Consider the following 10,905-nt stretch of genomic DNA (forward strand, 5'->3'; position numbering starts at 1 on the left):
TTCTAAATGTATGAATCTAATCAAATCATCTAATTTCAGTAGGGCTCACTCCATTCATCTGCAAAATCAGGATAATGACTTCTTTCCTACCATCTTCACAGAGACATTTGGTTGAAAAATGAAATAATACACAGTAAATGAAAAGTGCATTGAGCTCTTCAGAGAATAATGTGCTGTTTAAGCCAAAGGGATTAGTAAGAAAAACCTCAGAGGTTTGCCAAAGCTTTTTTCCCCCGCTTTTCCAACCACATTTCAAAAGACACCAAGGTAACCCAGAGTGAATGCCTCAGGCCAACATGATCTTAAAGAACATCCACCCCAATCTTTGGTGGTGGTACTCAACCCCCAAGGTACATTACTATCACCATAAGCTTTCAACAATCCACAAGGCTTAGTCATCATCCCCAGGGATTCTGATGGGCTTCATCTGGGCTGGTAGTTTTACAAAGCTCTCCAGGTGATTCTCATTTCAGTCAAGCCCAGGAACCAGAACTCTTAGGATCTTTCAAAAATGTGTAAACAACCACTACTAGCCTACGTGTGCATAATAGATGTAGGTATCGACAATTTTCTATTTGATGATGCCATGATGACGGTTCACACTGATTCACACACACAGGGATACACACATATCTATCTCTCTATCCACTCATCAACTGAATATGGAATGGGTGGATAATAATTGTAATTAAAAGCCAGTATTTATTGAGTGCTTATTAAGTGCTACTAAACTGTCCAAATAGATTGCCTCATATAATGCTCATAATAACACACACAAACTGGGCATGTATAGTCACCTCCATCTCATAGAAGAAATCAGTGTTAGATTAAAATGACTTAGCCAAGGCCACATACCAAGGAGTTAGCAGACTTTGATTTTGAACCCAGGCAGCCTGATAACTATGCAAATGCATTTAACTACCACACCAGTTTGCTTCCCACTGTGTCAGACAATACAAAGTTTATGAGATGCCTAAATTGAAACGTATTCCCTCAAGAAAGTTAAGATCTGAGAAGGGAATTTTGATGCACAATAAAATTCACAGGCTGAAAAGAAAAGTGTTATATTGCAATCCCTGGAGTTGGGGAGAGTTGCTGAGCTCCTACTTTGCAACTATGGTGAAAATGAGATGCGACAGAAGGGAGAATGATTATGATCACCAGGAAAAGAAACCCTGGTCAAAGAACAGAGAATACCGCCTATAATTGCCAAATTCAATACTTTTATTATTCTGTCATCTGCTAGCATCATTCAGATTGGATATGTATGCCTTCTTAAATTTACCTATGCTGTCAGATCAATCAACAAACCACAATTTTTGAAATTCATCTCAGTTCAAATTCTATCTCTGATTCTTCTTGAAAAATTGTGTACAAATGCACACACACCTAATAATCTGACGTCCAAAGAGACAAACAAGTTGTAATTTTTTGGTAGGAAAAAACTATTATGAAAATAAAAATAACATTTTTTACATAAGATTTTTAAAACTGTAAACACTATGCATTCTTTTTGCATTTTTATTTTCTAAACACAATAGGAAGGTAAGCAGGATCATTTTTTATCCACAATACATAAAATCTCAATTAGTTATGGTCTATTTGTGCACTGACTAAAAACATTCGTTAACAAAACAGAATTTTCTAGTTTACTGGATAAATATACCAGAGGAAATTGCGGAATAATGTTAGGTTGCCAAGCAACCACAGCTCTACTCTCTCTTGTTTGTGATCAATCCAACTCATTCATCAAGCTCCTATCCCAGTGCTAGAGAATTCCAACCAATTTGTTTCTTCGGGAAATTATAGTGACTTTCGGTAACACAATAACACTTTTATTCTCAGAAGATAAACTTAGATGTTCTTTCGATCAAAGGGATGTGTTAATTCATTATTCTCTACATGGTACTAATGAGAAAGCTATAATTAACTAACTACACTATTGCGACACACATAAAATAAACTGCAGTAATTAGTAATGTCTAAGGTGTTAACCAGCCTCCAAAATTAGAAAATACAGAATCTTTCCTCCAATAAAGATGTAGAGAAAGGAGAAAGCACCATATCTAATTGAATTGGGAATTGTTTCCATTCTTCCTTGCACCCCAAAGAGGGGGAGAGGCATAGTAGCCAAAATGTGAGAGATTTCACTTCAATAGCAGAGAAAATGGCTCAATGCCAATTCTACTTGTAGGTAGACATAAAATGCTGGCGAATAATGTAATCTTTTCTTTGAAAGAATGCTTAGCACAATATTTTTCCAGGAATGAATAGAAAGAATATTATGCTTTCACTCATTAGCTGTGTTAACTTAGCATATTGTATGTAAATCACCATAATAATTGCATTCACTTCAGACTAAATTAGTTAGTTACAATGAAGCTGTAATCAAAATGTTCATAATTGAAAATATAGTATTCTAGGTCTCGGTCTGAAAAAATAACAAGCAACACTGATTGAATCAGATAATACAGCACGTCATTGAAAACAGCCATTGTATGGAGGCAACTTTCTCCTCTAGCTTATACCTTTACATGTCAATTAGCTCCCCAAATTCAGGACTCAGTACCTCCAGATCTGTCATGGTTATCCATGTTACCCTTTGTCTTTGGCCAAACTTAAGCTTTCCATATACATTGCTGCTTAGATTTTTAGGGGACAATTACAAAATAGTGAAAGGCTAAATTTTTTGTTTCTACAATGTCTTAGACTCCATGGCACTGCTGGCTGTCATAAATCAAAGGGCAAAATAATTTCCAACAAATGAAACATTTAATGCCAAGTCTCCTGGGAAACAATATGTAAATTATCACATGAATTTCAGGCAAGCTGTCACACTAATTCCTCAAGGTACCTTTTAAAGATAACACATTCACTGGGAAGAAGAGGGTGTTGTCATGCAAAAGTCAAACTTAAAGCAATACTCTACTATCTGAATTGATACTCACAGGGTTTCCTGACACTCATTCCTTCAAATCTGATGACATTCGGCCCCCTCTATTACTTAATTTTCTTTTATGAGATTAAAAAAAACAAAACTAGTAGAATTGTAAATCAGTCTTCATCACTACTCTTACTTAATTCTCTCTCTAAAAAAATAAATCAGCCTACTTATTTCAACCAAGCAATTTTGGGTGAAAGAACTTATCTTGACCCAATTTTGGGTCAAAGAAAATTTTCAGAAGTAAACTATATTTTATCCAGCAAATATTTTCCAAGGTGAGGTCTATTTTATAAAAGTCCTAAGGAACTTTGTGATAGGTCATCTGTCTGGTTTTATTTGCTTCAGATCCACCAAGACACGCCTACATTTTAACCAGCAAGTGATATTTTTTAAGTGTATTTAAAGGTAATTCAGTGAATGGAATTAATTAACTTAAAGGTAATACATATATTATACACAATATCAAATCCTGTCAGTCTCACAATTAGGTTCATGGAATGTTTTGCTCATCACTAGGTAAGTTAGACCAACTCATAAAACCATAAGGTAGCAATAAACACCTGCAGCCTTTTTTTTTTTTTTAAAGGAACGGTACTGTAAGTATAGATGCAACAGAGAACAATCTGAAACACATGTATTAATCATCATAGTCCTGGTCTTCTGCAGTGATGTGGGTAAACACATGCCCAGAAAGAGATTTTTAATGAACTGCCATAGTCAGTACTCCCACTTGCCAAGAAATAACTTATTTGTCTCCATGTATTCACTGACAGTATTCAGGTGCTTGTGAGGAATGATTATACACTATGCTCTGCCATTACTAGAAGTAAATGCACTGCAGCATTTAAGACCATAAAAAGGAAAGCTGGGTTATACACCAGACTCCAGAACCAGGTTAAATTATGAGAGCCAGAGGGTGGTCCATCACAAGAGACTGCAATTAAGACAAACCCAACTGCAACATCAGCCTATGAAAGAGGAAGCAGAATCTTACACACAAGCTCGAGAATAAACTTTCTTTTCCTTGTCACTAAAAGTTTCCTCATAAGCTTCTCTTTCCATCAACGTTCTGACAAGCCATCTTGACCAGCAGTTGGTCAGTTTGTATCTTCCAATATGCTGCACTCCAGAGCTATGCAGGTATTGATGGGGCAATATTTAATATCCATCAATATTCTCCAAAATTAGAAAACACATAACCTCGCCTAAGAAAGAGAGCGGAGAAATGAGAATGCACCCTAACTAAATAAATCGAAGATTAATTAATAATGGAAACGCCATCAGCAACCATAACTAAATTAAGGTGGCTTATGAAGCATTAAAGACTAGGCTAAACTATCTTCTTGTATCATCTCATTCCAGTCCTGCAAACACCCAAAAACTAAGGTACTGATATTATCGTTACTATTTAAAAGGAGAAACCGAGGCACGGAGTAGTTCAATGGCTCATCCAAAACCACACGTCACAGACGTCGGAGCTGGAATTGGAACCCAGCTGGGCGCCGCGAGCCACTCTCTGCGTTGCGTGAGCCCAGGTGGATCACCAGTTGCCCACCTCCGCGCGCACGCGCACATGCCCACCCCCACCCCTCGCCACGGGCGTTCCAGAGAGCGCGGAATCACGCACGCGCGTGCCCAGGCGGCCACTTGCCCGCCCTGGGGGCTCCTCAAAAGGCTCTCAAGGGCGGGGCTGACCCCCCAGCGCCCCTAGCTTAGGGCTAAGCTGTGAGGCAACATCCCCGCCGCGCAGCCCTGCTGTGCCCCTAGACACCTGCCGTCCGCCGCTCGCCTTCCACCCCACACCCTGCCCGCCTTCCCGCTGACAGCCGGACCACCCACCCCGCCTTCGCCCCAGGGCGCGGCTCCTGGCGTGGGTACCTGGGCCCGCGCGGCAGCGGCTTCTTTGGCCCTTAGGGTTTCGCAGGGATCCCCAAGTGCGGCTCCCACAGCGAGCAAGAGCAATGGGAATGGAAGGGCCGGCGTTCCCCAGCCCCTCAGCTTCCCGGCTCCAATCCCTGCTCTCCAAATTAATCACTTTCTCCCTCCCCACGCACACTCTCAAATAAATAAATAAATAAAAAGAAGAAAGAAAAAAAAAAAAGAGAGAGGCACAAAGACGAAGAAGGGACCATCCGTGACTGGCATCTCTAGCTCCCCGCGGCTCAGCAACCAGGGAGCCATGGCAACCACGCCCCCGGCCTGGCCTCTAGCCCCCACGGTGGTCTGGGGAGTGGAACTCCCAAACCTCCCGGCTTTCTTGCCCCCCTCAACCCTGCTGTCCACCGATCGGATCGCCCTTTCCAAGCTGGCGGCGTATACAGAAACCCAACCAGTAACTGGAATTCTCCCCTGATAATGAGAGCAAGACAGGGGTGGAGTGAGGTGAGGCAGAGAACAAATGCCCTACGACCCTATAGATGGTCCCGGGCAGGGAGGAGTGCGACCGGGGGTGATCCCAAACCCAGCTAGACCTCCGACCCCCTACTGGAGGGAGAGGGCTGCAATCTCCAGGCGGGTCTGAAATCCTCTCCAGAGAATAGGGAACACTAGGGGAGGGAGGTTGGAAGAAAGACAGAGAGAGGGTCAACCTACCCGTCACCAGGCGGAGAAAGTGGGAGCTGGAAGATTTGTGGAACCGCTTCACTCCGTCCGGCTGACCCGGACTGTGCTTGAATACAGCCTCAGCCACCAGGGGGCGGGGCTGGGAAAAGGGGTGTCTCTTACCGGGTTAGGGCTGAGGGACCTCGGACCACCCCACTTTAGGCAAGGACGAAGCTCTGATTGCGCACCATTTCCAACCCCTCCCAGCCGCAAACCCTTAATCCGCCTTCCATCACGCCCGGAGAGTTGACTCCGGGCGAACTGGGAGAACCCGCAGGGCTAGCAAAACATGCAAATTAACGCCCACCTAGACTCACCTGAGCCGTCTGCGGCTTTAGCTCAGTTCCGTCCCTTCCCTCGGGGAAACTTCTCCCCCAAGCTGGCTTGCAGCGGGAGAGAGGCGTGCGGGGTCCAACAGCTCCGAGCGGATCCGAGGGAGTTTCGTGCTGGCTGCTCGCTGCTGATCCACACGCGAGTCTGCCCGCGGAGACCGTGCGGGGCCCCGCCCGCTGCTGGCAGCGGCCGCGAGAACGCGGGACCTGTTCTGGCTTGCGCTGGGATCCACGCCCTCCGGGCAGAGGCCGGCTAGCGCCTCTCCCCGCTCCCTCGGTTCTGCTCCGCCACCCCTCACCCACGCCGCCCGTTTTCCCTCCCTTTGCACCCTCCCTTGGGACAGGGAGAGCTACAGGCTTAAGACTTCTATTCCATGCAGAAAAGCAAGGCTCGTAGCCAAAACTTCGCTCGTCATTTTCAACATTTGTGGTCAAAAGAGCTAGGACCGCTGTCCCTTTTATCTGCAAAAAAGAATTAAAAAAAAAAAAAAAACCCAAAACACCTCCCCCTCCCGATGGTTTCACTCGTACATATTCTTGCCACGGGTCGCCGGTCTGGTTTTCCCTCATTACTGCATGTTGGAAGGGTGTGGTGCCATGTACCTACTAAAAATATTCTTTTTGCTTTCCTTCCCCATTTATAGGTGTGATGGGGCTTGCTATTTAATTTGCAAAAGATGCTTGCTACTCCAATAAGCTGCCAAATTATTACATGCATAAATTTGGGCACCTTCCACTATTAACTATTTTAAAAATGTTTTTGTCTTAATACCTTATGGTCTGTATTTTTACCACATTGTTCCATAAAGTTTTCCCCCCTACTTATTCTGTAATTAATTCACTACTATAGGGTAGAAGAAAGCCTCATTTCCAATGTAAAAGGCCATTTCTGATCCCTTATCAATTCCACCAAAGCATGTAAATTTCACTTTAGGATTCCAAAATTGATTTGGAAAAGCACTGGTTTTTGCTGAATAAATTATTTATGCACCCTTTTCGTTGTTTTTTTCCACACAATACCACTTACAAAATTCTGTTGAATTTAAGTGCTCTTTGATGGTAAGAGAAGCATTGACTTCTAATTTTTACTCCACTAAGGCAGTACGATTGACTTTACAGTCTGGTTTTGTTCTCCTCTTGTGCTTGAACAATGAGGACATTTAGAGCTGTAAGTTCCCCTCAGACTTGGATACCACGGTCATAGCAGCAAGAGGGAAGGCAATTCAGAATTCTGCATCAGAAGCCACTGAATAAAATATTTTGAAAATGAATTAATGGACTTTTTTAAACTTTAATAATTGCTAACCTTGGAGCCCTGATTCTGTCAGTTCATGTGTGGGCCCAATTCTTACTGACTGCATTGCAAATTGCAAATGCAAGTGAGGGCAGGATTTGTCCCGAGTTTAAATTGTACTGCTAGAGTAATTTCTTTGCCGGAGGCATCATTATTCACATGGCATGTTCTGTAAAGTAGAAACAAAGATAGAATACTGCATAAAATTCCAATAGGGAAAATACAGGGAAACATTTCCAAGGTCAAGGAGACACAAGCTGAGTTGATCTCAGAAGTTGAGCATCTTCTGGGTAAACATTTTCTGAGCAAAAGCCTCAGAACTCAGTCCTGGCCAGACCATCAGAATACTCTTCAACCTAGAGCTCCTCTTTCTTCTATGATTTGTTCGCTTGACATTAAGATCATTTAAAAAAGATACATAGGGAAAGAAGGAAAGAGGTCCTAGTATTTATCAGTTATTATTCAAGGTGCTGGGGTACAAAGGAAAACTCGACAAAGCTACCTGCTTCTTTTTAAGTCAAATATATATTAAGATATATTAAGGATACCAAGGCATAATACCTGAAACAAAAAGATGAAGTCTCAGTTCTTAAATATGAGTTTTCTTCAAAATGAGGAAATAATAGCCCAATAGTGAGTCAGAAGCTTACAAGGTACAGCCATGAAGTCTGCATATACTCAATACATTTTACCCCAGTCAAGTAAATGGGAAGTGAAGGAGAAAGGGAAAAGTACACAGGGAAAAAAGGAGAAAGGAAAGCAGGCGGAAAGAAGGAACAGAGGAAGGAAAACAAATGATTAACCAAGAAAGGAAAACAGTATTTCACAGAAAGAATCTCAGGGCAGCTAAGTAAGTCTTTTTAAAGAAATCCAAAAGAGAAGCAGGTGATTTAAATTTCCACATCCAAGAAACACCTCCATAGACGTTATCTCCAAGGATAGGTTCATTTTTAATACATAAATGCGTGTGTGCGTATGCACACACACACACACAATTTCCAAAGGCAGGCAACAAATGTAGGCTTCCTAACTCAAGGAACTTAAACAGCTCACAGCCTCAGATTCCTAGAAGGCTGGAGCTGGAGACCAGAAGGCAGCCTTCAGCCAGAGTGGGTATTTGGTGAAGCTACCTTCTGCTGCTGCTTTGAAACCCTCTCTTGGCTCCCATCCTCCTGTCTGACACTTAGTTCAGACTCAGTTCCCATTCAACAAACAATCTTAATCTATCAGGCATCACACAGTTACTCCCGAGTGCTAGGAAAGACTAGATTCTTACAAGTCACATGGAAATTGGGTTGCATTAGCTTTGAAAGGTGTGAATTTATCTCTCACAATTGTGGAAGGCCAAGTAAAATAAAAATACAACCATCAAACCACAAATGAAGGGAGAAAGGAAGTCTTTCATGAATAGAAGCAGAAGGTGAAAGAGATAGGCCAGTCATCTGGAAAAAAGAGACAAGGTATTAAAAGCGGGGATATTTTTCAGCTTTTACTGCTGATTTACTGCCTATCCCCAGCTTGAACCATCATTTGGGATCATTCCCAGAGCCAGGACCATTGGGGGAGCACTGCCTTTTGGCAAAGCCGAGTAGCTAGTATATGGCAGTGTTCCTAGAAAAATTGTTGAGCGGAAGAGCTGTAGTTTTCGAAACTGCATTTCAGTCTAGCAGTTCTGAATAGTCACACATCCACAGGGGTTTTCTGGCCAACTACTGTAATAAAGCAGGATGTGCCACTGAGGGATAGGTCCTCAAAAGCAACCTTGGAAGTACAAAGCAGCTACGTCCAGCTTAGATATTAAGAAAGCCAAAGACCATATTAATTGTGCAGAGTTAAACTAACAGTGTCGATACTCCTTTAACTTGTCCTTTAATGCAAGAAGAAAATGACATGTATTACAAATCAAAGGACAATCATTCTGAAACCAATAAAAAGGTGAAATCTTGTCTTCCGTGCCCTGGATCCTTAATACGTGTGATTCAGCCTTAGGAGGTCAGTGAACCACATATTTTCACTGGATGGATTTTTTAAAGGGCTAGGGAATTTTATGACCATTAATCACATTACGCTTACATACCTAGGATCATGCTAAGTGTTATCAAATCGCATGCTTTAAGGCATTTGTTGATTACTTGTAAAAGATCAGAAAGATTTCTTGTCCTCCGATCAGAAATGCTCAAATGCCCATTATGACTAGCTTACTCTTCTATTGATGATTTGCTCCAAAGACCTATGCAGTGGAGGTCTTATCTCAAAGGCCTGAGAAGAGGTTTATAGTATGAATTCATATTTGTTGGAAAAAGTCCTCATATTATTGGAGCATGAGAATATCATTTAAACCTCTCTATATCCAACATAATAGAAAATCTTTGCAATCTGGAAGGTATCTCGGATAGCATATTCTTCCTTTTTTACTTTAGGAGGGCAAGGTTGAGAAATGTTCTCGATATGGTACAACAGGCTAGTGGCCTAGAATTTATATATGTGTATATATACACACACACATATATTCTTAAACTCATAAATAACATCATATAGATACTCTAAATCATGTATGATTTTAGAAATGACAGGCCACTGCCATCTTGAAGGACAATTGTATTGATTCCAGTTCTGCTACAGCAAACAAGACAAATGCTCAATAGTGAGATGGCGAATGAGGTAAGAAGAATAATGGCCAATCTTAGTAGCTGAAATGAGGGTCTTAGTTGATCCTTCTCTTCCATCTATTTCATCCAACTGATTTTGGAAATTGGTGTTTTCCCACTCTCAGAATAAAGGAAAGGTGCTAGAGAAAAAGGAGAGAGGGGCGCCTGGGTGGCTTAGTTGGTTAAGTGTCCAGCTTCGGCTCAGGTCATGATCTCACAGTTGTGGGTTCAAGCCCTGCGTCAGGCTCTGTGCTGACAGCTAGCTCAGAGCCTGGAGCCTGCTTCCAATTCTGTATCTCCTTCTCTCTCTGACCCTCCCCTGATCATGCGGTCTCTGTCTGTCTCTCAAAAATAAATAAAAAACATTTAAAACAAATTAAAAAAAAAAGGAGAGAGCCAGTAGTTCTCCCTAACTGAAGACTTTGTGGCAGGCCGCTGGTGGCTTCTCTCTTTGCCCTGACCCCCTCACCTCGCAGTCTGTTCTCTTTCACTTCCTGGGCACATAGCCACCTACCCCTGTGGCCAAGTTTGGTTCCATGGCTAGGTTCTCACCCAAGGGACATGAGGAGAAATACTATGAACAACTACAAGGTCATCTTCTTAAAGATAATCTAGATTCACTTCTCTTTTTCCTTCCAGCTAGCCTACAATAGTGAAATATTCCTGTTGATGATGACAAAAGAACCCCCATTATCTTTTGTCCCTGGTGACTGTAGAAATCAGAGCCCACATATTATCATAAACAATTGAACTTCCCTGTTCTTTGGGCCAGTGTCTTTATTATAACTTGTTTAGTCTTTCCCCTAATTAATACCATTGTAATCTCTATCATCGGAACAATTTCGGAATAGTCAAGAAAAATAAGACTGGACGGTATACTAGGTTTTCATTGCTTTTGCTTGTCCAGCATTTCTAGACATTTGTGCGGGTCAACCAATCCTCCAAAAGAACGTCTCTGTTTATGTGGGCTGATTTGAGGCTGCTGCCAGTGCTCTCTATCTACCACTAGTCCAGGGATGTGATGCAGTACAAACCAGATATTTCCCATCCCTCTGTCTGTGGTGATCAGAGCAGTGAAAAGCATTA

The 10,905-nt window shown here is 42.2% G+C and overlaps 1 protein-coding gene across 6 annotated transcripts in view; it reads right to left on the bottom strand.

The window, feature by feature from the left end:
• CHL1 (cell adhesion molecule L1 like) overlaps positions 1-6,002 on the bottom strand; it is a 203,288-nt gene extending 197,286 nt beyond the window's left edge. For 5 of the 6 annotated variants that reach the window (XM_029918203.1, XM_029918204.1, XM_029918202.1 and 2 more), the window contains exon 1: positions 5,863-6,002. The gene's annotated coding sequence lies outside the window, so the exon portion shown is untranslated. Of the gene's footprint in view, positions 1-4,783; positions 5,035-5,862 lie in introns of those variants that run through there. The other variant, XM_029918200.1, reaches the window with a different exon arrangement.
• Between the last annotated feature and the right edge of the window lie 4,903 nt (positions 6,003-10,905).

The sequence above is a fragment of the Suricata suricatta genome, chromosome 12, assembly GCF_006229205.1.
Source record: "Suricata suricatta isolate VVHF042 chromosome 12, meerkat_22Aug2017_6uvM2_HiC, whole genome shotgun sequence".
NCBI lineage: Eukaryota > Metazoa > Chordata > Mammalia > Carnivora > Herpestidae > Suricata > Suricata suricatta.